The 26,110-nt window shown below is 31.3% G+C and overlaps 1 protein-coding gene across 3 annotated transcripts in view; it reads left to right on the top strand.

Annotated features, from left to right (window-relative positions):
- LOC143203046 (protein vein) overlaps positions 1 to 26,110 on the top strand; it is a 144,547-nt gene that overhangs the window by 66,166 nt on the left and 52,271 nt on the right. The window lies entirely within an intron of this gene.

Here is a 26,110-nt window from a genome sequence, read left to right as displayed (position 1 = left end):
TTCAATTATTTTATTTAGATTAGAATTTCGTTGTATGTCAAAGTTAACCTGAAATAAAACTCACAGCAAACACAGGCAACATTGCGACGTTTTGATGTCACAAATTTAAATGACGTATATACAAAATAACTTTAAACAGACTATATACGAGTATACTACTGTTAACTCATATTATCCTGTAAATGAGATTACGTGTATTCTAATGGTGTTCTATTTATAATGAAACGGACATATATAAAAAAAAGACGGTGAAACCGGGGATTGTTTTAGAATTTCCTAAATATAGAGAGCGTTTCGGTCGCGTACTGATGCCGAAAAAAAAAAAGAGACGACACATTCTTACCGACCTAATGTGACGTTTAGTTGCGTTTCCTACTTAGAGATACTGCAAAACGCAATAATTAATGGCATGACTATCGAGGTTCGTATGTCAACGGGTTATTCTCCAGAATCTTCCATGGTTACGGCTCGGATATTCCGTGAAACTGTCACCCGAGACGACAAGTTATTAACACTGTCCTAAAGTACCAGAAAATTGGATTTTTCTTTCATTTTACAAGTCAATTCTTATCAATAATCGGTTAAGAAAGTCGAACATGATTAAGAACAATTTTTACCAGCCCTAGTTCTTGTGATATCACTACATAGTATAAAACAAAGTCGCCTTTTCTGTCCCTATATCCCTATGTGCGCTTAAATCTTTAAAACTACGCAACGGATTTTGATGCGGTTTTTTTCAATAGATAGAGTGATTCAAGAGGAAGGTTTACATGTATAATACATGCATAATATACTAAGGCAACATTGCTAATTTTAGAGGTTTCTAACGTGATGTCGTAAATTAACCTATTTTTTTAGGCTTATTTAGCAATTAGCAAAAACGCTGCCTAACCCTACGAGTTAGATCAAATTAATGTACTACAGTATTGTACACCATAAAAAGGTCTACAAAAAAGTCCCCGATGGTATATGTTTATCTTTTAGGGATAACCCACATTAACCATTTTTATTGTTTACTTTTTACGTGAGAAAATGGCTTATTTACGAAGCTATTTTAAGCAATACGGCATTAATCCTTATCGAATTAAGTACTTGAAATACAGTGTGCAATTAATATAGATCAATATGGTTCCTTACAGCATGTAAATTAAACAAATATTTTCGGAGATATTACAAATTTAAAATTTGCGTTTAAAAATGTGTAATGTAATAAAAATTGTATGAATTTAGATATTCCAAAGATAGCAGGAAATCTTCATAGTAAGTATAGGGGAAGAGGAATTGTTTTACTCCAAATTTAATGCGTGCAGGCCAAGGGCAGTAATGAATGAACCAAAAATACTGGATCGATTTTAATCATGTTTTCATTGAGTGACATAGGCATATATATTTTATGCCCGTGCAAAGTTGGAGCGGGCCGCTATGTTTTTATATACAACGTTCATATTTTTTCTGTAGTGTATTTAATTATTTAATTTAGTATCAGCATTGCACCCGTGCGAAGCCGGGGCGGGTCGCTAGTACAATAGTTTTTTGTTAGTTTGTTAGTTTTTCTTGTGATTATCTGAAAAAAATATAACACCTATATATATATATATATATATATATATATATATATATATATATATATATATATATACTTAAAATTTAATAAAATAATTACATAAAAACTATAAATAATACTATAATAAATGTATATTTGAAACCATACAGCTTGATCTTACATATTTTATCTACAATATTTTTGGCTATATAGGATAACTACAGACCAACAAAATTACTGAAACTGATTAGGGAAAATTTACCATTTTCGAAAAAGTAAACAAATGAGTAAGCTATAAAGAATTGACGTTAATTAGTTTGCTATAAAGGAACATTAATGTACTCGACGATTTGATGTTTGAACAGCGTTAAGTCAGCCTATAAATTTAATGAAATTTATTCGATGGCGGAGACGTAGTAAACAAATTAATAATCATAGATAATTACACCTCATATCTATAAATCGGCAATGAGTCATAGGACGTATTCGTACTAAACTATGCGAAATATTCGCGTAATGCAATAAATTGATATATGTTGCAAATACTTCGGTATACCAATAACAAAATTACGTGTGGTTACGATAGCTGACTATATCATATAAGGTTAGATTATGGTAGGTCACGTCCTGTTAATAACGTTTTAGTAAATGCATGAATATTATTTAGTTTAAAACGATTGAATTATAATTAGATATTAAAAAGTGATGAAAATTATAAGAAGATACAAAAGGAAAACAAAAAATAACCTTACTCAAAGAAATAATGTAATATAGGTTGCGAAAAATGTAGTTCTTCCAAACAGATGACAGTCGTATACTTCTACAGTCCTTCCAACAACCGCCAAAATCTAGGTTTTCATTTATTTGGAGTCTGACAACAAAATACTAATATAAATAAAATAATTAAACAAGAATAACGTTATAAAATATAATTTCTCTTAACATTATAAAATATGTAATGCATATTAGTGAAGGATTTAAACTACAATTAATTAAACAGTCACAAAATAAAACACAAATCGAATTTTATAGACCGATTTGGTTATATGTTACATTTACTCTTTTAACTGGAGTAATCCTGATTACTAAAATGAGAAAGAAAATGCTCCGAGTTCAAAAAGGATTTTACGTTTTTATAAACTGAATTTGGCAATACGTTCGACAATTTTCATGACGGGCATTTGTTGTTTTATTGAAAAGACTTTTTATTGATAATTATTCAAGTTTAAAAAAACGTTAAATATAATTATTTACGTTGAATACATTAAATATATACAATTTTAAAAGATATTTCCACATTGCATAATCATATTTTAACGCATTTCTTTTTGTTTTAGGTAAGTGTAATTTTATTCATTCCATTACATATGGTAAGTAATAGTAATACCTTAAATAATTAATTATCACTACATAATAAACTATTACATTACATTATAATTGATTTAAAACAAATAAACAGATTATCTACAATCCTTGTTTTTTTTTATTGAAAAAAAAACTAATTTATATTATTCCTATTGCTTGAAATTATATGTCACCCATTTTCTGCAGATTACTGTAGATGTAATGGAGAATCGCCCATGTAAAAATTTACTGCGTTCTTTACTATATAAAGCAGAGCCTACTACATTGTTAAAATTATTTTAACCCTTTAAAAATCACTCAGTTATGACCGAGGTATTATTTTAAAAATTAGATGTTTACTTAATACATTAAATTATAGAAAAATAATTTTAAAAAGCCCTCATTAATAGGTAGTAAGAACACTCATTATCATATAAAATCTAATTTTTAAATTACTTAAAATTCCCTAGACAAAAACCATAAGAATCTCAGTTTTAAACAATATTACCAAAATAATATCAGTAAATCTCAAGTCAGGACTAACCCGTACAAGAACAACGGAAGAAACCAGCATAGTAGGTGCAATTTTTTTAATGTATCTTATCGTCATGCAGTCTACTGTTTTCCATGGTCTCGTTTAACTGGACATGTAGTTTTTTTTTTCTAGCATATGTTTACAATAATCGATAACACAACTTCTATGACATACAATTACTTTCTTGAATTGCTACTTTCTTTTATTTTATTTACAATTAGTTTGTACTTGTTTTAACTAAATAAAAAAAGGTTTTGTAATATTTTGTAGTAGTTTCGTATCTATTCTTTTGTCCTTCTGGATTATTTTTGCTGGTTTTAGTACCTTCTAGCATTTTTCATGATATATAGGACTTCAATAAAACAGTGAACACACGTCATCTAAATTTATGACATCAAAACGTCGCAATGTTGCCACATCTTTGATTTTTAGCTCATTTTGACTTCTAATCTATATAATGTAATATTCTTGTAAATTTTAACTGTTAATCCATGATGTAGTCAGCAAATATCATAAATAAATAAATAAGGACATCTAATGCATCTATTATTTAATTTCTGTTTGAATGAACTGATCAAAGACGCAATATGTTTCTGACTTTGACTATCTTATAGGTTCAGTATTTTAGATAAGAGTAGTAATAATTAACGATTTAAAACTTATTAAAACAAAGCACCAAAACATTTGCCAGTTCATAACCTGTAGTTTGGAAATAAGACGACTTTTGAAGGCTGATTCGGTTACATGTTCGAACGTACCAAACAGCATTGTATCTCTTCTTAACTATTATAATATGAGAAGGAATACATTGTCTGGCTTTAAAACGAATTTATAAATTGCAATAGGCAATACATTCGACATCATAATGAGGTGAGTTCACTGGTATTTTGAATAGACTATATTATACATTACTATTGTTCTTATTATTGTGTTATATATTCTTATTATTGTCCTTTTTCTGAAGATAAGTTTACTAAAGATAGATGACTTTATTAGTTGTTATAATTCTATATGTTATCTCTATATCTATATACACTGATGGAAAACGAGTAAATATCAATAAATGTACTTTAAAAGTTCAATATAGTGTTATAACTAGTGGTACCACTGCTAAAATGCGTGAAGAAAAATAAGATTTACCGAAAAATCTCAATAATAAATATTTTTTTTGTTAAAAATGAGCCAATCCGAAAAAATTAATACCTTCGACTGCGAGATTTCGAAACGACTAACGAGAACCACAACGATGCTGCCAACAGTTACGGATGTGTATTTTGGATGGAGAATTACCGCTCGTATTTTTTCAGAAAACTGCCCGTCTGATCGAAATAATTGTCTCAAACATCTGGTGATGTGACAAGATTATTTAGTCTAAGCTATAAATATCGCTATCAATTAATTAAATGATGCTCAGCGTTCAAACAAAACAAGAAAAAAGTTTAAATATACATCGTGGATATGAAGAGTGTGACTTGCCGAGCGATTCATATTTAACAATTGAACGGTTTAATGTTTTTGATCTTGTATTCTTAGTATTTTGTTCTTTTGAAATATAGATTACTGTTTCTAAACCCTGAAATCCACCATTTTCCCACATTTTGATATTTTTATATCGAAAACGGAATATTTTAGTTTCATTTTCGGTTGTTCATTCAGTCCGTATCAATGAACGTACGAAAATCTTTAATATTAGGTACATACAGGGTGTATTGGTAATTTCTTTCCGGTTTTTTTTCACTAAAAAGCTCACGTTATTTACAATGGCTAGTTAAAATATTTTTGTTCATGGTTCATAGGCGAAGTGCCGCTATAAGGCGCCTATTTCATCGATGCGAAAAAATGGTAATCGGATGGATATAAATCTGGAGGGTATGGTGGGTATAATAAAGCTTCTCATCCAAGTGATTGACTGGTTTTGATACACGAGACATGCTATGATGTCTTTGAGTGTATTGTAAGGTTTTCTCAATTAGTATTGACTGTTTCTTTTTATTATCATATACTAGCGACCCGCCCCGGCTTCGCACGGGTGCAATGCTGATACTAAATTAAATACACTACAGAAAAAATATGAACGTTGTATATAAAAACATAGCGGCCCGCTCCGACTTTGCACGGGCATAAAATATATATGCCTATGTCACTCAATGAAAACATGATTAAAATCGATCCAGTATTTTTGGTTCATTCATTACTGCCCTTGGCCTGCACGCATTAAATTTGGAGTAAAACAATTCCTCTTCCCCTATACTTACTATGAAGATTTCCTGCTATCTTTGGAATATTTAAATTCATACAATTTTTACTACATTACACATTTTTAAACGCAAATTTTAAATTTGTAATATCTCCGAAAATATTTATTTAATTTACATGCTGTAAGGAACCATATTGATCTATATTAATTGCACACTGTATTTAAGGTACTTAATTCGATAAGGATTAATGCCGTATTGCTTTAAATAGCTTCGTAAATAAGCCATTTTCTCACGTAAAAAGTAAACAATAAAAATGGTTAATGTGGGTTATCCCTAAAAGATAAACATATACCATCGCGGACTTTTTTGTAGACCTTTTTATGGTGTACAATACTGTAGTACATTAATTTGATCTAACTCGTAGGGTTAGGCAGCGTTTTTGCTAATTGCTAAATCAGCCTAAAAAAATAGGTTAATTTACGACATCACGTTAGAAACCTCTAAAATTAGCAATGTTGCCTTAGTATATTATGCATGTATTATACATATGAACCTTCCTCTTGAATCACTCTATCTATTGAAAAAAAACCGCATCAAAATCCGTTGCGTAGTTTTAAAGATTTAAGCGCACATAGGGATATAGGGACAGAAAAGGCGACTTTGTTTTATACTATGTAGTGATTACTATAGTCTGTTCAAAGCTATTTTGTACGTACGTCATTTAAATTTGTTACATCAAAACGTCGCAATGTTGCCGCATCAACTGTGAGTTTTAGTTCAGTTTGGCTTTGACATACAACAAAATTCTAATCTAAATAAAATAATTGAACAAAATTGTTAAAAAAATATAGTTTTTTTAACATTATAGTACATCTAAAAATCGCGGTTAATTAAACAGCCACAATAGTTTATAGGTTAGAGTTATAACCTGTTATCATTATTACTTTCAATAATTTTGCGTACGTCTGACAACTGGACGACTTTGATAGGTTCATTAGTTTATCTGTTCGAACTAATCAGACAGCATTGTGTCTCTTTTTAACTAGAATAAAATGAGAAGGAAAATATTGTCTGAAAATATTGTGTGGCACGCAGTACACTAAACATCTTGATGATGTATGTCTAACAAAAACTTTGAATAGACTATCCATAAAAGCATATAAAATAGATAATAAAATATCATATACATAATATCTTCCGATGCATTTATAACAGTTTTAACAGATTGCCAATGTAAGTTAATAGTTTAGTTATTTAGGACAGTATCAAATTTTATTTGTTACTGAAATGAATGAATAAATGCTACTGAAATGAAATATATTGCTATGAGATTTTTTTCTGATATATTAATGCGTGTTAAAACTTATTTCTATTGAAAATTAATTGGTTAAACTGAACTGAATCTTGAATAAAGTCAGTTAAGTTATAATTAACTTTGAACTATTAATTTCATTATCAATTATATGCGAAAAACATCAATTATTATTTTTTATATATGAGACACTTACAATTTCCTTTGTATTTCTCTCTTTGTGGTAGATGCTTTCGTTTTGAAACAAAATTGTATGATTGTTTTCTGGTATTGTGATGATTCAGGTAGTGTGGGTACGTTAATGATGCCTAAGAGATACTTTGTCTCTATACATATAAGGAAAATGAAAAGATGTGACGAAATGATATTTAAATTCAGCTATATTTTACGTTAAATTGTTATGTATAATACTGATTTCACAACCGACGAAACAAATAATTAAATGACATTTAATTTTTTGGTAATACTAATGAAAATAGTCTCCCCTATGTAAAATTTTATAACAAATTTGCTACAGTTAATATATTTCAGCTAATTCCTTTAGTTTAGAAGTTATAGCCCTAATTCGGATTTGCTTCAAAAAGGCAGTATTGAGCCATTTTCATTATAGTTTCTTAACTCTTTATCTCATCGCAATATAAATGCGATTTTCGTTATTAGCGCTATTAAATAGTACTAATTTCGGACTGGGAGCCTATTTGGAGATCTAAAGCATTTTTGCAATTTTTCCATATATATACTCAGGAAAAATCGCGATTTTTGCCCATTTTCAAACTTTCTTTTCTCTTTTATTTAATATTACAGATATATTAATGAAAATAGTCTCCCCTATGTAAAATTTTATAACAAATTTGCTACAGTTAATATATTTCAGCAAATTCCTTTAGTTTAGAAGTTATAGCCCTAATTCGGATTTGCCTCAAAAAGGCAGAATTGAGCCATTTTCATTATAGTTTCTTAACTCTTTATCTCATCGCAATATAAATGCGATTTTCGTTACTAGCACTATTAAATAGTACTAATTTCGGACTGGGAGCCTATTTGGAGATCTAAAGCATTTTTGCAATTTTTCCATATATATACTCAGGAAAAATCGCGATTTTTTGCCCATTTTCAAACTTTCTTTTCTCTTTTATTTAATTTTACAGATATATTAATGAAAATAGTCTCTCCTATGTAAATTTTTATAACAAATTTGCTACAGTTAATATATTTCAGCTAATTCCTTTAGTTTAGAAGTTATAGCCCTAATTCGGATTTGCTTCAAAAAGGCAGTATTGAGCCATTTTCATTATAGTTTCTTAACTCTTTATCTCATCGCAATATAAATGCGATTTTCGTTATTAGCACTATTAAATAGTACTAATTTCGGACTGGGAGCCTATTTGGAGATCTAAAGCATTTTTGCAATTTTCCCATATATATACTCAGGAAAAATCGCGATTTTTGCCCATTTTCAAACTTTCTTTTCTCTTTTATTTAATTTTACAGATATATTAATGAAAATAGTCTCTCCTATGTAAATTTTTATAACAAATTTGCTACAGTTAATATATTTCAGCTAATTCCTTTAGTTTAGAAGTTATAGCCCTAATTCGGATTTGCTTCAAAAAGGCAGTATTGAGCCATTTTCATTATAGTTTCTTAACTCTTTATCTCATCGCAATATAAATGCGATTTTCGTTATTAGCACTATTAAATAGTACTAATTTCGGACTGGGAGCCTATTTGGAGATCTAAAGCATTTTTGCAATTTTTCCATATATATACTCAGGAAAAATCGCGATTTTTGCCCATTTTCAAACTTTCTTTTCTCTTTTATTTAATTTTACAGATATATTAATGAAAATAGTCTCTCCTATGTAAATTTTTATAACAAATTTGCTACAGTTAATATATTTCAGCTAATTCCTTTAGTTTAGAAGTTATAGCCCTAATTCGGATTTGCTTCAAAAAGGCAGTATTGAGCCATTTTCATTATAGTTTCTTAACTCTTTATCTCATCGCAATATAAATGCGATTTTCGTTATTAGCACTATTAAATAGTACTAATTTCGGACTGGGAGCCTATTTGGAGATCTAAAGCATTTTTGCAATTTTTCCATATATATACTCAGGAAAAATCGCGATTTTTGCCCATTTTCAAACTTTCTTTTCTCTTTTATTTAATATTACAGATATATTAATGAAAATAGTCTCTCCTATGTAAATTTTTATAACAAATTTGCTACATTTAATATATTTCAGCTAATTCCTTTAGTTTAGAAGTTATAGCCCTAATTCGGATTTGCTTCAAAAAGGCAGTATTGAGCCATTTTCATTATAGTTTCTTAACTCTTTATCTCATCGCAATATAAATGCGATTTTCGTTATTAGCACTATTAAATAGTACTAATTTCGGACTGGCAGCCTATTTGGAGATCTAAAGCATTTTTGCAATTTTTCCATATATATACTCAGGAAAAATCGCGATTTTTGCCCATTTTCAAACTTTCTTTTCTCTTTTATTTAATATTACAGATATATTAATGAAAATAGTCTCTCCTATGTAAATTTTTATAACAAATTTGCTACAGTTAATATATTTCAGCTAATTCCTTTAGTTTAGAAGTTATAGCCCTAATTCGGATTTGCTTCAAAAAGGCAGTATTGAGCCATTTTCATTATAGTTTCTTAACTCTTTATCTCATCGCAATATAAATGCGATTTTCGTTATTAGCACTATTAAATAGTACTAATTTCGGACTGGGAGCCTATTTGGAGATCTAAAGCATTTTTGCAATTTTTCCATATATATACTCAGGAAAAATCGCGATTTTTGCCCATTTTCAAACTTTCTTTTCTCTTTTATTTAATTTTACAGATATATTAATGAAAATAGTCTCTCCTATGTAAATTTTTATAACAAATTTGCTACAGTTAATATATTTCAGCTAATTCCTTTAGTTTAGAAGTTATAGCCCTAATTCGGATTTGCTTCAAAAAGGCAGTATTGAGCCATTTTCATTATAGTTTCTTAACTCTTTATCTCATCGCAATATAAATGCGATTTTCGTTATTAGCACTATTAAATAGTACTAATTTCGGACTGGGAGCCTATTTGGAGATCTAAAGCATTTTTGCAATTTTTCCATATATATACTCAGGAAAAATCGCAATTTTTGCCCATTTTCAAACTTTCTTTTCTCTTTTATTTAATTTTACATATATATTAATGAAAATAGTCTCTCCTATGTAAATTTTTATAACAAATTTGCTACAGTTAATATATTTCAGCTAATTCCTTTAGTTTAGAAGTTATAGCCCTAATTCGGATTTGCTTCAAAAAGGCAGTATTGAGCCATTTTCATTATAGTTTCTTAACTCTTTATCTCATCGCAATATAAATGCGATTTTCGTTATTAGCACTTTTAAATAGTACTAATTTCGGACTGGGAGCCTATTTGGAGATCTAAAGCATTTTTGCAATTTTTCCATATATATACTCAGGAAAAATCGCGATTTTTGTCCATTTTCAAACTTTCTTTTCTCTTTTATTTAATATTACAGATATATTAATGAAAATAGTCTCTCCTATGTAAATTTTATAACAAATTTGCTACAGTTAATATATTTCAGCTAATTCCTTTAGTTTAGAAGTTATAGCCCTAATTCGGATTTGCCTCAAAAAGGCAGAATTGAGCCATTTTCATTATAGTTTCTTAACTCTTTATCTCATCGCAATATAAATGCGATTTTCGTTACTAGCACTATTAAATAGTACTAATTTCGGACTGGGAGCCTATTTGGAGATCTAAAGCATTTTTGCAATTTTTCCATATATATACTCAGGAAAAATCGCGATTTTTGCCCATTTTCAAACTTTCTTTTCTCTTTTATTTAATTTTACAGATATATTAATGAAAATAGTCTCTCCTATGTAAATTTTTATAACAAATTTGCTACAGTTAATATATTTCAGCTAATTCCTTTAGTTTAGAAGTTATAGCCCTAATTCGGATTTGCTTCAAAAAGGCAGTATTGAGCCACTTTCATTATAGTTTCTTAACTCTTTATCTCATCGCAATATAAATGCGATTTTCGTTATTAGCACTATTAAATAGTACTAATTTCGGACTGGGAGCCTATTTGGAGATCTAAAGCATTTTTGCAATTTTTCCATATATATACTCAGGAAAAATCGCGATTTTTGCCCATTTTCAAACTTTCTTTTCTCTTTTATTTAATTTTACAGATATATTAATGAAAATAGTCTCTCCTATGTAAATTTTTATAACAAATTTGCTACAATTAATATATTTCAGCTAATTCGTTTAGTTTAGAAGTTATAGCACTAATTCGGATTTGCTTCAAAAAGGCAGTATTGAGCCATTTTCATTATAGTTTCTTAACTCTTTATCTCATCGCAATATAAATGCGATTTTCGTTATTAGCACTATTAAATAGTACTAATTTCGGACTGGGAGCCTATTTGGAGATCTAAAGCATTTTTACAATTTTTCCATATATATATATTCTCAGGAAAAATTTCTACATTTCTTTCTTCGATTTTCTTGTGCCAGTTTATAAAATATTTTAGGAAAATGTTTAGTTAAATAGAAATGTATGATATCTGTAAGATGAAAAATATAACGGGATAAAATTCTGAGCTTTTTTATGTATAAACAGTTTTTTATGTAACAACGCCTTCAAATTTTAACTTTCCCACTAGACACCCTGTACATACTTAATACCTATATAGTAAAGACTTGAATGAGAAACTAAGTAAGTAACTTTAGACGCTTATTATGGATATCATCGAAAAATATATTAATTAATTTTATTCCAAATCCTAAAAAAATAAATATTTAATGAGAATAAACTTGAATAATACCATAGTGTAATAAAAGCAAAATGAAATATTAAAAAAAAAATTTTCACAAAAAATAAATAAAATTATGCGCATTTAACACGATTATTTGAATGATAATAATCTAATTTAAATCAGTTCGTATTAATTTTTATTACTTAGCCTTTCAGTTAACTTTGCCCCCATGTCAGACGCCTAAAAAAGCCAATTAGACCTGAGACAATGTTGCTGGTTTTCCTTCATTAATATTACTCCATTCTTTATTATAGTCCTAATTAGGGTAATGAATGAAAGCAAAAGCGTTTAATTTTAACGTTTTATATGAAAATGATATGCAACGTCTACGAGATAATCCGTTTTCGAGGCAGCAGATACAGGCCGGCCAACCGTTAAACGCTGATTTTAATTTTAAATTTTATAGGTTAAGACTAGCGTTGGGAACTATCGACTGAAAATAGTCGAAGGGTCGATAGTCGCAAAACAGTCGAAACAGTCGATAATCAAGGAACTATCGACTGAAAATAGTAATTACTATATCAGTTAATTGCAGACTTCGGCTATTTAACTATTCGTGATAACAGACGACGATGTACGGTTTGTGAGGCGGTTTGATTCTTTGTGCTGTACAGATCAGTTAATTTTAAATCATTTTAAATTGGGCCGGTGGCAGTGCGGAAAAAATGGAATAATTATCCCAAATATATTTAACTGTGTTTTAAAATTCGGAGAAAAATTCATAACATAATAAAAGTAATTCTCATTTTTCATAAGTAAGACGGAGATGTGTATATTTGTTTTAATTATTTGAGAAAGAAAGGAAAGAGATATTTACTGTAATTCATTAACTCATAAATAACTAATAGAGTAATGGCGTAATGACCACTAAATATTTGTTATATATCTTCTCAATCAATCATTATTAACTATTTAAGCATTGTAACCATTTTAAATATAATAATAATTTTATTTATCGTTAATAAAAATATTTTATTATTACTTATTGTTTACTAAACTTGAATGAACGACTTTTAACATTCTAAAGGCTTGAACAGACATCGAAAGGAAATCAACAAAGTCAATCAAAAAAAGACCCAATAATTGCCAAGATAACATAAATGCAGTAAAAATTATATTTCCATTTATCAATCAAATCCGGAGATATTTGTTAATCAATGTATCCTACCAATTACTGAACAGTCGATAGTCGTTTTCAATCGATAGATCCCAACGCTAGTTAAGACATAGGAAGTTGTACGGCGGTTCGAAGTATGTCAGACGGTTGAAAAGGGAAGATTATGAACGAACAATGGAGGATGGTGTCTCGGCCAGTCGGCCGTGATTCCATCAGCGCCATTGTCGAAAAATTTCTTTTCCGCAATCGACTTTCTTGTACGTCCTGATGTATGAAAAAAGCTTTTTTTTTTCTATTCATTCAGGTATCGACCAATGTTACGGTACAGCGAAGACGTATTTAACAGGAAGAAGTTGGGTCAATGTACATTCAAATAAGACAACGGTTAAGGAGTCTTGGACTTAACTAGCAAAACATATTTCTTGATTTCATTTCATATTATTCGTCAATAGGAATGTTTTCTAAATTCATGAATTTAAAGTCTCGCCATCTTTACTAATATCTACCAATTGAAGCCAAACCATAGCACGTTTCAAAGGTCAACAACAATTCACAAAATTCAGGAAAACCACATCATTCTTGATGAACAATTCGGCTTTCGCGTTTACCACTCATCCGTCCATCAGGCTTCTCGTCTGGTCGCCCACATCCATCACGCTCTTGACCAACGTAAAAAGCTTGGAGCAGCCCTTTTGGCCTAACCAAAGCCTTAGACAAGGTCTAGCACAACGGTTTGATCGCAAAATGCGTGTGGTTAGGTCTCCCAGAAGACCTAACCGCTCTCATCAAGTCCTATCTATCGGGCAGATCTTTCCAGGTCTAGATCAAGAAAACAGACAGGTGATGAAAGTGGAAACTACTTATTGTTCAGAATATACATGAACCTTTGGTTAAAATGTATGAGGAGTAAAATGGTACTAACTGTTTAGCAGATATTTCAAATGCATTAAGGAAAATGCAGTTTTATCGAAAAAGAATGAAATATCACAATGACTTTACAAGGAAACATTGCATCGAGAGAAACAAGAACTAAGCGTAAAATATAAATATGCTCTCTAATGAAAGTAAAATACATTACTCAGATATATAATTGTTAATTAGATGTATTAGGCCTTCGGGGTATACCACTATATAAAAAAACGCCTAGAACTCTACCTATACTATTGTAAAAAAAAAGTTTAATGTATTACTCTTTGCAGAACATCCCCATAATTGAACTGCGTATGTCCATATAGGTTTCAATATTTGTTTATATAGTAGCAATTACTGATATATAGCAGTACTGATAATTGTGGTTTTCGTTCAATTAGCCAGTATATTTTCCTATATTTCAATTCCAATTCTTTTCTTTTCTTCTTTATATGTTCTTTCCAGCGAAGATTTGCATCGAGATTCATTCCCAGATATTTAGCGTTGTTGCTATATGGAATGATAGTGTTATTTAATGTTATTGGTGCTTGTACGGTCTGTTTATAGGTGAACTGCACATGTACAGATTTACTTTCATTAATTATTATTTTCCAAGCTTGTGTCTAATTATTTATATTGTCACTTGCCTGTTGTAATTTTCGTGAGGCTTCTTCACTATTATAAAGCTATAATCGCAGTATCATCAGCAAATGTAGCTATCGTGATATTTTCTTTTTGTGGTATATCACAAGTGTAAAGTAGATAAAGAATTGTTTGGTCCTAGTATACTCCCTTGTGGTACACCTGCTTTAGCTTCTTTTATTGCAGAGTAAGCTTCTTCTTGTTTGACTCTAAACATTCTGGTTGTAATGTATGATTTTAATAGTTATTTTGGTAGTATTATTTTGGTAGCATTTTCTGTAGTTTATGTACATGCCAAACCTTATCGAAGGCTTATGCTACATCTAAGAATATAGCTGAGCATACTTTTTGACTTTCGTAGGCTTTTTCAATAACATCTGTTATTCTATGGACCTGGTCAATTGTTGAATGCTTGTTAATAAACCCAAACTGGTGTGTTGGTATTAGGTTTTTTCTCTCTATGATCAGTTTTATACTTTTCAACAGGAGTTTTTCAAGAACCTTAGATATTACTGGCAGCAGTGATAGATCCATAGGATTTTATTTCGTTATTGACTTCCCAGGTTTTGGGATCATTATAATTTCCGCCATCTTCCAAATGTCTGGGACATGTTTTAATCTAAATTCTGTATTGATCAAGTTGGTGAGTCTTATAATTCCCTTTCTTGGTAGTTTTTGCAGTAATTCTCCTGTTATTAAATCGTAGCCTAGTGATTTCCTGGGGTTAATGTCAGTTTTAATAACTTTGGTTAACTCCTTCGGCGTGACTAATTCAATCATCGAATTTTCAGCTTCTATGTCCGGTAAATTATGTTCAATATTAGCATCGTTTAGTTTGAAAGTTTTTTCTAGATATTCAGCAAATGCTTCTGCTTTTTGGCGGTTGTCACGTGCCAATTCCCACATAGATCTCTTATAGGTGGACTGGTGTAGACATGAGCGCTTTGGATATTTTGTGGATTTCCAGAGTTAGTAATCAGTTTCTTTATCATCTGTTAAATTTCTGAGATAGTCATTTATGGTTTTGTTTTTTATTTCCAGTATTTCTCTTTTCAGTCTTTGGGTTATATTGTTTAAACTATTTATATTTTCAGGTGTTCTGTTTTGTTGCCATTTTTTTCGTAATTTACGTTTTTCAGCTACCATTTCCTTCACTTTTTTTGGATAATTAATTCCTTTAGTTGTACTCTTAATTTCTAGACTAATGTATATATAATAAAACAACTCGAACCTATAATAACTAATTGTTTTTTTAAGTTCTTCGATTAGCATTCGATGTACCATAATGTTTAAATAAAATTTAATACATAACATTTTTTTTGATTATTTTATCTAGATTAGAATTTTGTTATATATTAGAGCCAATATGTACTAAAACTCAGAGTTGTTGCAGTAACATTGCGACGATTTGACAGATCACGTGTATCACTACTGTTTTGAATAGACTATATGAGAATATTACAATCCTATGATATTATAATGGAGGAATCTAATTAAATAATGTTATAAGTAAAACAAAATCCATGTACCGAATAATATCGATATATTTATCGAGGTTCTCATATTTTACAGTCCAATATTGCCACCATCTGATCGCAATAATTGACTTAATTACCTAATTAAGTAATTTAATAAAAAATATTAATGAATCATGTGGGTGTTCTGTTCTAATACGCGTCGCGTCAGCTTCGCTAGGAACCGGTCGTTTACTATAAAACTAAGAAATAAACACACATGGTTATACATAGAAGATACGAAATCATATGCGCGCGTAAGTCATGTCGTCCACAAATAGTTGTTTGTTGTTACAAGTGACAGAATTGCTGTAGGTTGCTCCAGTAGATGCCTCGAGTTAATTTACCCATAAACCGAAGTAATTTACAACTGAATTTCCTTTACACCTTGTGTGATATTTATTTAGTTTCGTTCGCTACAACAAATCATCAGTAAACTAGAGACCATAACTTACGGCTTATATTTTCAATTATTGCGATTAAAGATGACTGTCTGAAGAAGATGATAGTTTTGGCGTATGTCTGTCATAAACTTATCTCCATTTTTACAGAGCTTTATTCGTAGCTCTTTAAGTTATAGCTGTTATTATCAAATTAATATGTTACTATGTTTTACTGTACTTGAAAAGAATCGTTTTAACATATTTGTAGCATAAACAATAACATGAAGATTTTTAAGAGAAATTGACACAAAATTGATACAGTTTGAAAATTACTTATCTCCATTTTATGACAACTTTTCTCCTAAAATCTTCTCAATTTTAGGCTTCTTCGTATAAATGCAAAAAATAACGTCTGGTGAATACGGCGGTTAGGGTTTATTATCTAAACATTTCCATGTAGGAAAAAATAAAAGAAACTCAGTTCAAAACAATTATAGAAGGAAAAAATTATATTCAGAAGTAGATAAGCTTGCTCTAGATGTCTACTAATCTGTATGGAATAATTACTGCTTAAAAAAGTTACTATTATAAAAATTGGGATCGTAACAAAATGGAGAAAAATGTCAATGTTTTCATTCGGTCGCAATTCAGCGAAAAAAATATGCTTAATACATTTTTTACTTCGATAGAAGAATATATAGAGAAGGCCCACATCAGGTTTAAAGTAAATTGATTTTTTCTGATTGCAACAATAAAATATTCCTAATAAGAGCGCGTGGCGACTGAAAATGGATAAAATAGGAAAATACATTGTTGGTTAAAAGATATAATTTAATATACCATAACTAAATTACGCAACTGATTTTGATGCGGTTGTTTTCAATAGATAGAGTGATTCAAGAGGAAGGTTTATATGTATAATACATGCATAATATACTAAGGCAACATTGCTAATTTTAGAGGTTTCTAACGTGATGTCGTAAATTAACCTATTTTTTTAGGCTTATTTAGCAATTAGCAAAAACGCTGCCTAACCCTACGAGTTAGATCAAATTAATGTACTACAGTATTGTACACCATAAAAAGGTCTACAAAAAAGTCCGCGATGGTATATGTTTATCTTTTAGGGATAACCCACATTAACCATTTTTATTGTTTACTTTTTACGTGAGAAAATGGCTTATTTACGAAGCTATTTTAAGCAATACGGCATTAATCCTTATCGAATTAAGTACCTTAAATACAGTGTGCAATTAATATAGATCAATATGGTTCCTTACAGCATGTAAATTAAACAAATATTTTCGGAGATATTACACATTTAAAATTTGCGTTTAAAAATGTGTAATGTAATAAAAATTGTATGAATTTAGATATTCCAAAGATAGCAGGAAATCTTCATAGTAAGTATAGGGGAAGAGGAATTGTTTTACTCCAAATTTAATGCGTGCAGGCCAAGGGCAGTAATGAATGAACCAAAAATACTGGATCGATTTTAATCATGGTTTCATTGAGTGACATAGGCATGTATATATATATATATATATATATATATATATATATATATATATATATATATATATATATATATATACAGAGAAATAAAATATCTATTCAAATAAATTGAGAAGTCAATAGAAATAAATGAACGACCATAAGCTAATACAAATATTTACTAAAACTTACAAAATAAATAAAAACCCTATTCAGATAAATCATAAGAGGTCACTGATGACTAATTTTTGGACAATAACCAGGATATCCAGGACATGTACTGCATACCATTTTTTACTGATAACCGCTCTGGAAGTAGGTTTGGACGGAGCCTTTAGTAACTTTTTTATGACAAACAAACGAGTCGTAAATTGGAATACGATCGCCTGAATATTTAATGTAATGTCAGGCCACGTTTCGTATCTATTTTTCCACTTTTAGGACGAGAGGGCCCTGACATATCGATATTTATTTCCACCATATGCAATACCTATAGTCTTCAGATAAAGCCGATATAACTGTATGGGCACATTGCTAATGCCGAACTAAATACAACGCTTAGAAAGACCACCGCAAATATTACGCACCAGCGCGTTATTGGCAGCGAACGTGTTAGGGCCATATTCTCAAGGATTGAAACATTGAAAACATCAAAGACTAGATCAGAATTGGGACTGTTCTAGCATTACCAAAACAAATTTGGTAAGAAAACATTAATAAAGTGGAATAGTTAACGAATAATACCGTATATTCTCAGAAAACAAAGTTATTTTTAATTACAAAAGGTCAATGATAAACAGGATCCCCTCCAACCGATCCATAGTCCATTACAATACTCTCATAAATTTGTCGGGTGATTATTTCAGTTGACCATGCCAAACGCCGTTTAACATATACCTCGATGAAACGCTGCCAAAAAACCATCACTAAAAGTATTACAAGTGCAAACGTACGACACGAGAGGAGGTATGAGTGTTCCCGGTCCTCAAATTGCCATTAAACAGTTCTAGGAATCGAACCCGAACAAAAAAGTTGGTTTATCATCGCAGCTCGCTTAGAATGTGACCGCTATCAATCTTACGGTCTTACATCAATCGGTGATGTTGATGTTAATCAGTTTTTTGGAGGCTGCGTTTACGAAAACTATTTTCTGTTTCTCATTCGATAAATCATTTTGAATTGTGGCCGTATTTCTGGATAATTTATCGTGCCGGGATCAGATCAGGAAAGCTCGGTATTTTTAGGATATAGTTGTCGATATTCTGGTCATATTTACTACTGATTGGTAGCGCTCTGTAATAAATGAGGTTTATTATTGTTCTATCAGCTTAATCTCGGAGCTTAAAACGTCCATAGTGTGCCAGGATATCGAGGACATGCACTGAATACATAAATAGTGCCTCTTTTTTTTGTAAGTAACAATTTTTACATTGTTTACATTATTTTCTCATTACCTTTCCTTTAAAGTTAGTACATGAAGAAATATGCACATCTCCGTCTCCCTTATACCACCGTTGGAAAATATAAACACAAATAAAATTCATTGATCCAAACAATTGTCTACGTCCTTTCCTTTCTCACAATTTATACAGGAAAGGGTTCGTACATCTTCGTCTGGCATCACGAATTGGAAAAAACAGTCGAATCGTGCATTTGCTAGTTTTTTGACTATCGACTGTTTTGCGAGTATCGACTCGATAGTTCCCAACGCTAGTAAAAATTGTTATTTTAACCATTTTTTTGGAAATTATTCCATATTTTCTCACCATATAAACCTTCCCTGAACTTCCAAAAACATTTCAGTACAAAAATTATCCAAATCGGCCCAGCAGTTCTCGAGTTTTAGCGAGACTAACGAACATAACCATAATAATTAAACCACGTCAATAATTTAAACTTTTTAAGATTTCTGGTTAATATTTTTGTTCTTAAAATTCGTAGTGGTAGTTTGGCTTAAAAATTCCGGGCAAAATATTAACGAAACGCGCATTTGGTGGTGACTGGACGTCGATATCGAAAGCGACGAACGAGCCGGCGTATCGGCGATTCCGATCACGGACCGCACGATGCCATATTAAAACTGTTGATGGAATTTTACGGAGCGTTGACAAGCCGGGTAGCGTATGCCGAAGAAGGACGTCGCCGTAGTGACGATGTAGCCTTTAAAGGGACGTATTCGGACGCTGTTGTGTACCGCAACAAACAAAAACCGCATTTGCACATTGCGTACTACATTTAGCGTAGTACGCGCTGACTTTTTTACGGGATTCCAATGATTTATGTCCAGGAGATGCGATCCGGAGTGGTTTCTCAGTATTCCCATGATGATTTCTCTCGATATAATTACATGCCGGGGTTACGATTAAGTTTCACTATTTTAATTGGACATTTTTTACGTTTGTTCTTCGGCCGTCGTAGTCGACAAGCTGTCCAAGACAACATTAGCATAGTTATTTGAGATTTCCATATGAAATATGAAGTTTTCACAAGTTGTATTAATGAGACATATATTAATTGAACATTTCTTGCGTTTGTTAGGGCCGTTCGTAGTCGAGAAGCTGCCCAAGACAACATTAACATTGTTATTTGAGATCTCCATATGAATTATGAGGTTTTCACAAGATGTATTAATGAAAAATCTAGCCTAGACTAATTAAGTATAGTCCATTCAAAGTTATTTAGCACATAAGTCATCTAACTTTGTGACGTCAGAACCTCGCAATGTTGCCGCATCAACTCTGAATTTTAGTTCAGTCGGGCTCTGACATACAACAAAATTCTAATCTAAATAAAATAATTCAACAAGAATGTTATCAAATATAATTTATTTTAACATTATAGTACATCTAAAAAACTACAGTTAATTATACAGCCCCAAAAGTTTATAGGTTAGAGTTATAACCTCTTATCACTATTGCTTTCAAGAATTTTGTATACGTCTGACAACTGGACGACTTTGACAGGCTCATTCGTTTACGTGTTCGAACTAATCAGACATCATTGTGTCTCTTTTTAACTAGAATAAAATGAGAAGGAAAATATTGTCTGTATGGTAGGCCGGGGATTTTTCAATTGACTTGTTATCAAGAACCGCAACAAATATCACGGCATTTTGAAAAATCTGAAGGTGACACACCGAACAGATAGATTCCTTTTTAGTGATGTTATCTATAGTTAAGACCGTGGACTTTTCAACTTGATCTTCGGCTGTCGTAGTCGACAAGCTGTCCAAGACAACATTAGTATAGTTATTTGAGATTTCCATATGAAATATGAAGTTTTCACAAGTTGTATTAATGAAACATGTATTAATTGAACATTTCTTGCGTTTGTTAGGGCCGTTCGTAGTCGAGAAGCTGCCCAAGACAACATTAACATTGTTATTTGAGATTTCCATATGAATTATGAGGTTTTTACAAGATGTATTAATGAAAAATCTAGCCTAGACTAATTAAGTATAGTCCATTCAAAGTTATTTCGTACATAAGTCATCTAAATTTGTGACGTCAGAACCTCGCAATGTTACCCCATCAACTATGAATTTTAGTTCAGTCGGGCTTTGACCTACAACAAAATTCTAATCTAAATAAAATAATTGAACAAAAATGTTATCAAATATAATTTATTTTAACATTATAGTACATCTAAAAACTACAGTTAATTATACAGCCACAATAGTTTATAGGTTAGAGTTATAACCTCTTATCACTCTTGCTTTCAAGAATTTTGTATACGTCTGACAACTGGGCGAATTTGACAGGCTCATTCGTTTACGTGTTCGAACTAATCAGACATCATTGTATCTCTTTTTAACTAGAATAAAATGAGAAGGAAAATATTGTCTGTATGGTAGGCCGGGGATTTTTCAATTGACTTGTTATCAAGAACCGCAACAAATATCACGGCATTTTGAAAAATCTGAAGGTGACACACCGAACAGATAGATTCCTTTTTAGTGATGTTATCTATAGTTAAGACCGTGGACTTTTCAACTTGATCTTCGGCTGTCGTAGTCGACAAGCTGTCCAAGACAACATTAGTATAGTTATTTGAGATTTCCATATGAAATATGAGATTTTCACAAGTTGTATTAGTGAAACATGTATTAATTGAATATTTCTTGCGTTTGTTAGGGCCGTTCGTAGTCGAGAAGCTGCCCAAGACAACATTAACATTGTTATTTGAGATCTCCATATGAATTATGAGGTTTTCACAAGATGTATTAATGAAAAATCTAGCCTATACTAATTAAGTATAGTCCATTCAAAGTTATTTAGCACATAAGTCATCTAACTTTGTGACGTCAGAAACTCGCAATGTTGCCGCATCAACTCTGAATTTTAATTCAGTCGGGCTTTGACATACAACAAAATTCTAATCTAAATAAAATAATTCAACAAGAATGTTATCAAATATAATTTATTTTAACATTATAGTACATCTAAAAAACTACAGTTAATTATACAGCCCCAAAAGTTTATAGGTTAGAGTTATAACCTCTTATCACTATTGCTTTCAAGAATTTTGTATACGTCTGACAACTGGACGACTTTGACAGGCTCATCCGTTTACGTGTTCGAACTAATCAGACAGCATTGTGTCTCTTTTTAACTAGCATAAAATGAGAAGGAAAATATTGTCTGTATGGTAGGCCGGGGATTTTTCAATTGACCTGTTATCAAGAACCGTCACCAAATATCACGACATTTTGAAAAATCTGAAGGTGACACACCGAACAGATAGATTCCTTTTTAGTAATGTTATCTATAGTTAAGAGCGTGGACTTTTCAACTGATGCGTTATTTTATTCGATTAATTCTGATATATAATAAATAAAATACAATTTTAAAGCTTATTTTAACAGTTTGACAATATCCCGCCGTATAGGCAACGCCCAAAGATAATTAACAACTAATTAGTGATTTCTACATTTCCATATCGGCCAGTGTCATACGTGTGAACATTCACTACACCGATATTTTCATTTAGCGGGGAAATTACCGTTAAATATATCATTGGTGCAAAAAAGATGCCATCTGGATAAAAATATAATTTTATTTGGAACGAGGCAGTTATATCCGGATCAAAAATAGTTTGTTTTTTGGTGTCGTCGCTCTATTTATTACGTTTGATGTGCAGTTATCAGGAATATCCAGTTGTTGGAACCAGAATAATTATTATAAACGTCCAACAATTTCGAAAAACTCGTTTTTATCCTTAAGGACATCGGAGAACATTCTGTTAATCGTCATTTTTTCCGTCAATCCAACAGAAGAATCTAATCGTAAAATTAAAATTAAGTTTTGGATTTAAATTCAATTGTTATTTGAATAACAAGTCAATTTTAAAGTTCCCGGCCTATTATAGTAAAACATTTTTTTTGGCAAAATTAATTTTTTTATTCAACATAATTTCCTTCAAGGGATGATACTCTGATTATAGCGATCCTTCAACTTTTCGATACCATTTTTGTAGTACGACTTGTCCTTCGTTTCAAAATAGGCCTCAGTTTCGGCGATCACCTCTTTATTCATTTTTTTGACATCTGAGAACAGGAAATAGTCGCTGGGGAGCAGATCTGGAAAATACGGTGGATGGATGGATTTTTGCCATCGTTTTCACTGACTTGTGACAAGGTGCATTGTCTTGGTGAAGCAGCACTTTCTTTTTCTTCAAATGCAGCCGTTTTTTCGGCGATTTCGTCCTTCAAACGGTTCAATAACGCTACGTAATAGTCGCTGTTGATGGTCCTTCCTTTTTCAAGGTAGACAAAGGAAATTATTTCATGCGCATCCCAAAATTAAGACGCCATAACCTTGCCAGCCAACTGTTGCGTTTTCCCACAGTGTATGCAGCCCACTCGGATGACTGTCGATTGGACTTCAGAGTGAAATGATGGAGCCGTGTTTTATCCATTGTCACATATCGACGCAAAAACTCAGATTTATTATGCTCGATCGTCTTAAAACACTACTCCGAAACATCAACTCGTCATTGTTTTTGGTTAAAAATGAGCTCGCGCGGCACTTATATGATGTACACGTTCAGTTAATATCTTTAAAGTGTCTGCTATTTCATTCAATTTCAATTTACGGTCATTCAAAATCATTTTGTTTATTTTTTTAATGTTTTCGTTGGTAACAACCTCTTTTGGGCGTCCACTCATTTCACCGTCTTCGGTGCTCATTTCACCACGTCTAAACTTAGCACACCAATCCTTGATGGTTGATTTTCCTGGGGCAGTGCCCGGAAACTCGGCATAAGCCAAGTTTTTGCGTCAACTTTATTTTTTCCCTTCAAAAAGCAATATTTTATCAACATGAAATATAAACGCCTCTTTTGAGAGTTAGTCTAACTAAAAAACTTATGGATTTAATTCTAGTAGCGTCATCTATGTGTCAGGCCGGGGACTTTTCAATTAACCTGTTACTGTTATATATTAAAAATAATTTTCTTGCCAACAATCATGACAGGGTAGATGAGTTTTCGCTTATTCCCAACTCCATCACAGAAGAAAAAGTCTCTTCCTGGAATGCTGAAGATTTTACGGACGAAAACCGATGGATAAAGTTGTTAAAACATTTCGATGCCTAACAATTTGATTTGTAATATAGCATATCATAAGTAAGGTTGCGAAACAATGTTACTGTTGAAAGATTTTTTCATTGGTAGATAAGAAAAGACAAGAAAACACTTTTGAGTATTTCAGTTCCAGTTTCATTCTTCCCCCTTCTTCAAATTGATTTAATAAAAAATTAAAAAGGTAATTCAAACTAGCTGTTTTTTACTAACTAGTGTTTAGCTTTTGATATACTCTACTCTTTTCTTCTCGTATACTGACTTGTTGCAGAAGAAAGAAGAAATAAATGAACTGACTGAATGCTTAAAGATGATTTGTAACGGTCTCTTATCTGAAGAAATGGCAGGCTATTATGGTTTTCTGATAGTTCTCATGTTGTACCGAATTATTATCTTATTACTAAACTATATTTATAGCTATCTTATATAGATGTCTTATATAGCTATATTATATAAATATTTAGACCCCTGCAGTATATGAGCAAAAGTATTTATTAATAATCGGTAATTTAATTTCCGATAATAGGAAGAATATTATTTTTTAAACCAACTGGTAAGAAAATAGTTGAATCATTTGTCACCGAAAAATCTTAAATTACAGTTCTGTCAAAAGTAAATAAACAACTTTGAAATGTCGCATAATCAAGTCAGACAATATTATTAGATATATCTAATCCAGTTATAATGTCAATCTAATTATAAAGGATAGATTTTTGTCGTTATTATTGATTACTTAATTATACTTTTAAACAATAAACGTATCTTATGACAATACATTTGCTGTCAGTCGTGTACCGTTCCCATATGGTCCAAAACAATGGATGACGATCGGCGTTACGTCAGCAGATGGCGGCACTTCGACTACGACAGGATATATTAAAAATCATCGTGGCCCGGTAGATTGACTATACTCTATACTGCGCCGGCACGCGCGTCCCCTGTGGCTTCCAACTTTCAAAGCCTTGCAAATTCTTAAAATATAGATTAGATTGTTGAATATCTATATTATGGATCCGACAAAGATGCTGCAGAAATGCGGTATGTATGGATACTAAAATCATTAAATTGGAGACACAGAAGGCAGATGATCCTTCTTGTTATCGGCTTTACTTGTGCAGCAAACTCATGGTGAAATCTTTCTTTCTCTTGCTACCAAGTATGTCATATTACAAATAATTGACATATCAATTTATTTTCACTACAAAATTTAAGTCATTTAATTAATTTATCCTATTTGTAACAACTGAAACTAAACCTACCTTTGACTATCTATATCTGTAATCCTGTTACAATGCAGAAATGTTAAACTAAAAGGCCTTCTTTTTAAGTAAAAAGTAACATCACAATATAACTTTTAAAATGCCATATCAAACGCGTTAATAGTTAAACAATAAATGCCCAACGTTTAATCAAAGCAATACGGTACATCACAACTTTTTTTGAAAAATGCTTGGCTTACAATATAATGCAGTGTTGCCAAACTTATCCATAAAGCAAATAGCCTAGCTGTAAATTTGGCAACATCAACTTTTAAGCATTTCGGCTAGCGGCGACTAGATTGCGCCGACGAACATACGAATAGTTCCGAAACTAGCCGAATCTCCGGGTCACGATGATTTTTAATGTATACTGACTACGACTATCTTTTAATTGGGTTTTGATATATCTTCCGTAAC

Source organism: Rhynchophorus ferrugineus, unplaced genomic scaffold (genome assembly GCF_030347505.1).
Source record: "Rhynchophorus ferrugineus isolate W39M unplaced genomic scaffold, kcgeb_rfMv2 rfM9, whole genome shotgun sequence".
In the NCBI taxonomy this organism is placed as follows: Eukaryota; Metazoa; Arthropoda; class Insecta; order Coleoptera; family Curculionidae; genus Rhynchophorus; species Rhynchophorus ferrugineus.
Note: the sequence above shows the minus strand (reverse complement) of the source record. Positions and strands in the feature narration are given on the sequence as shown.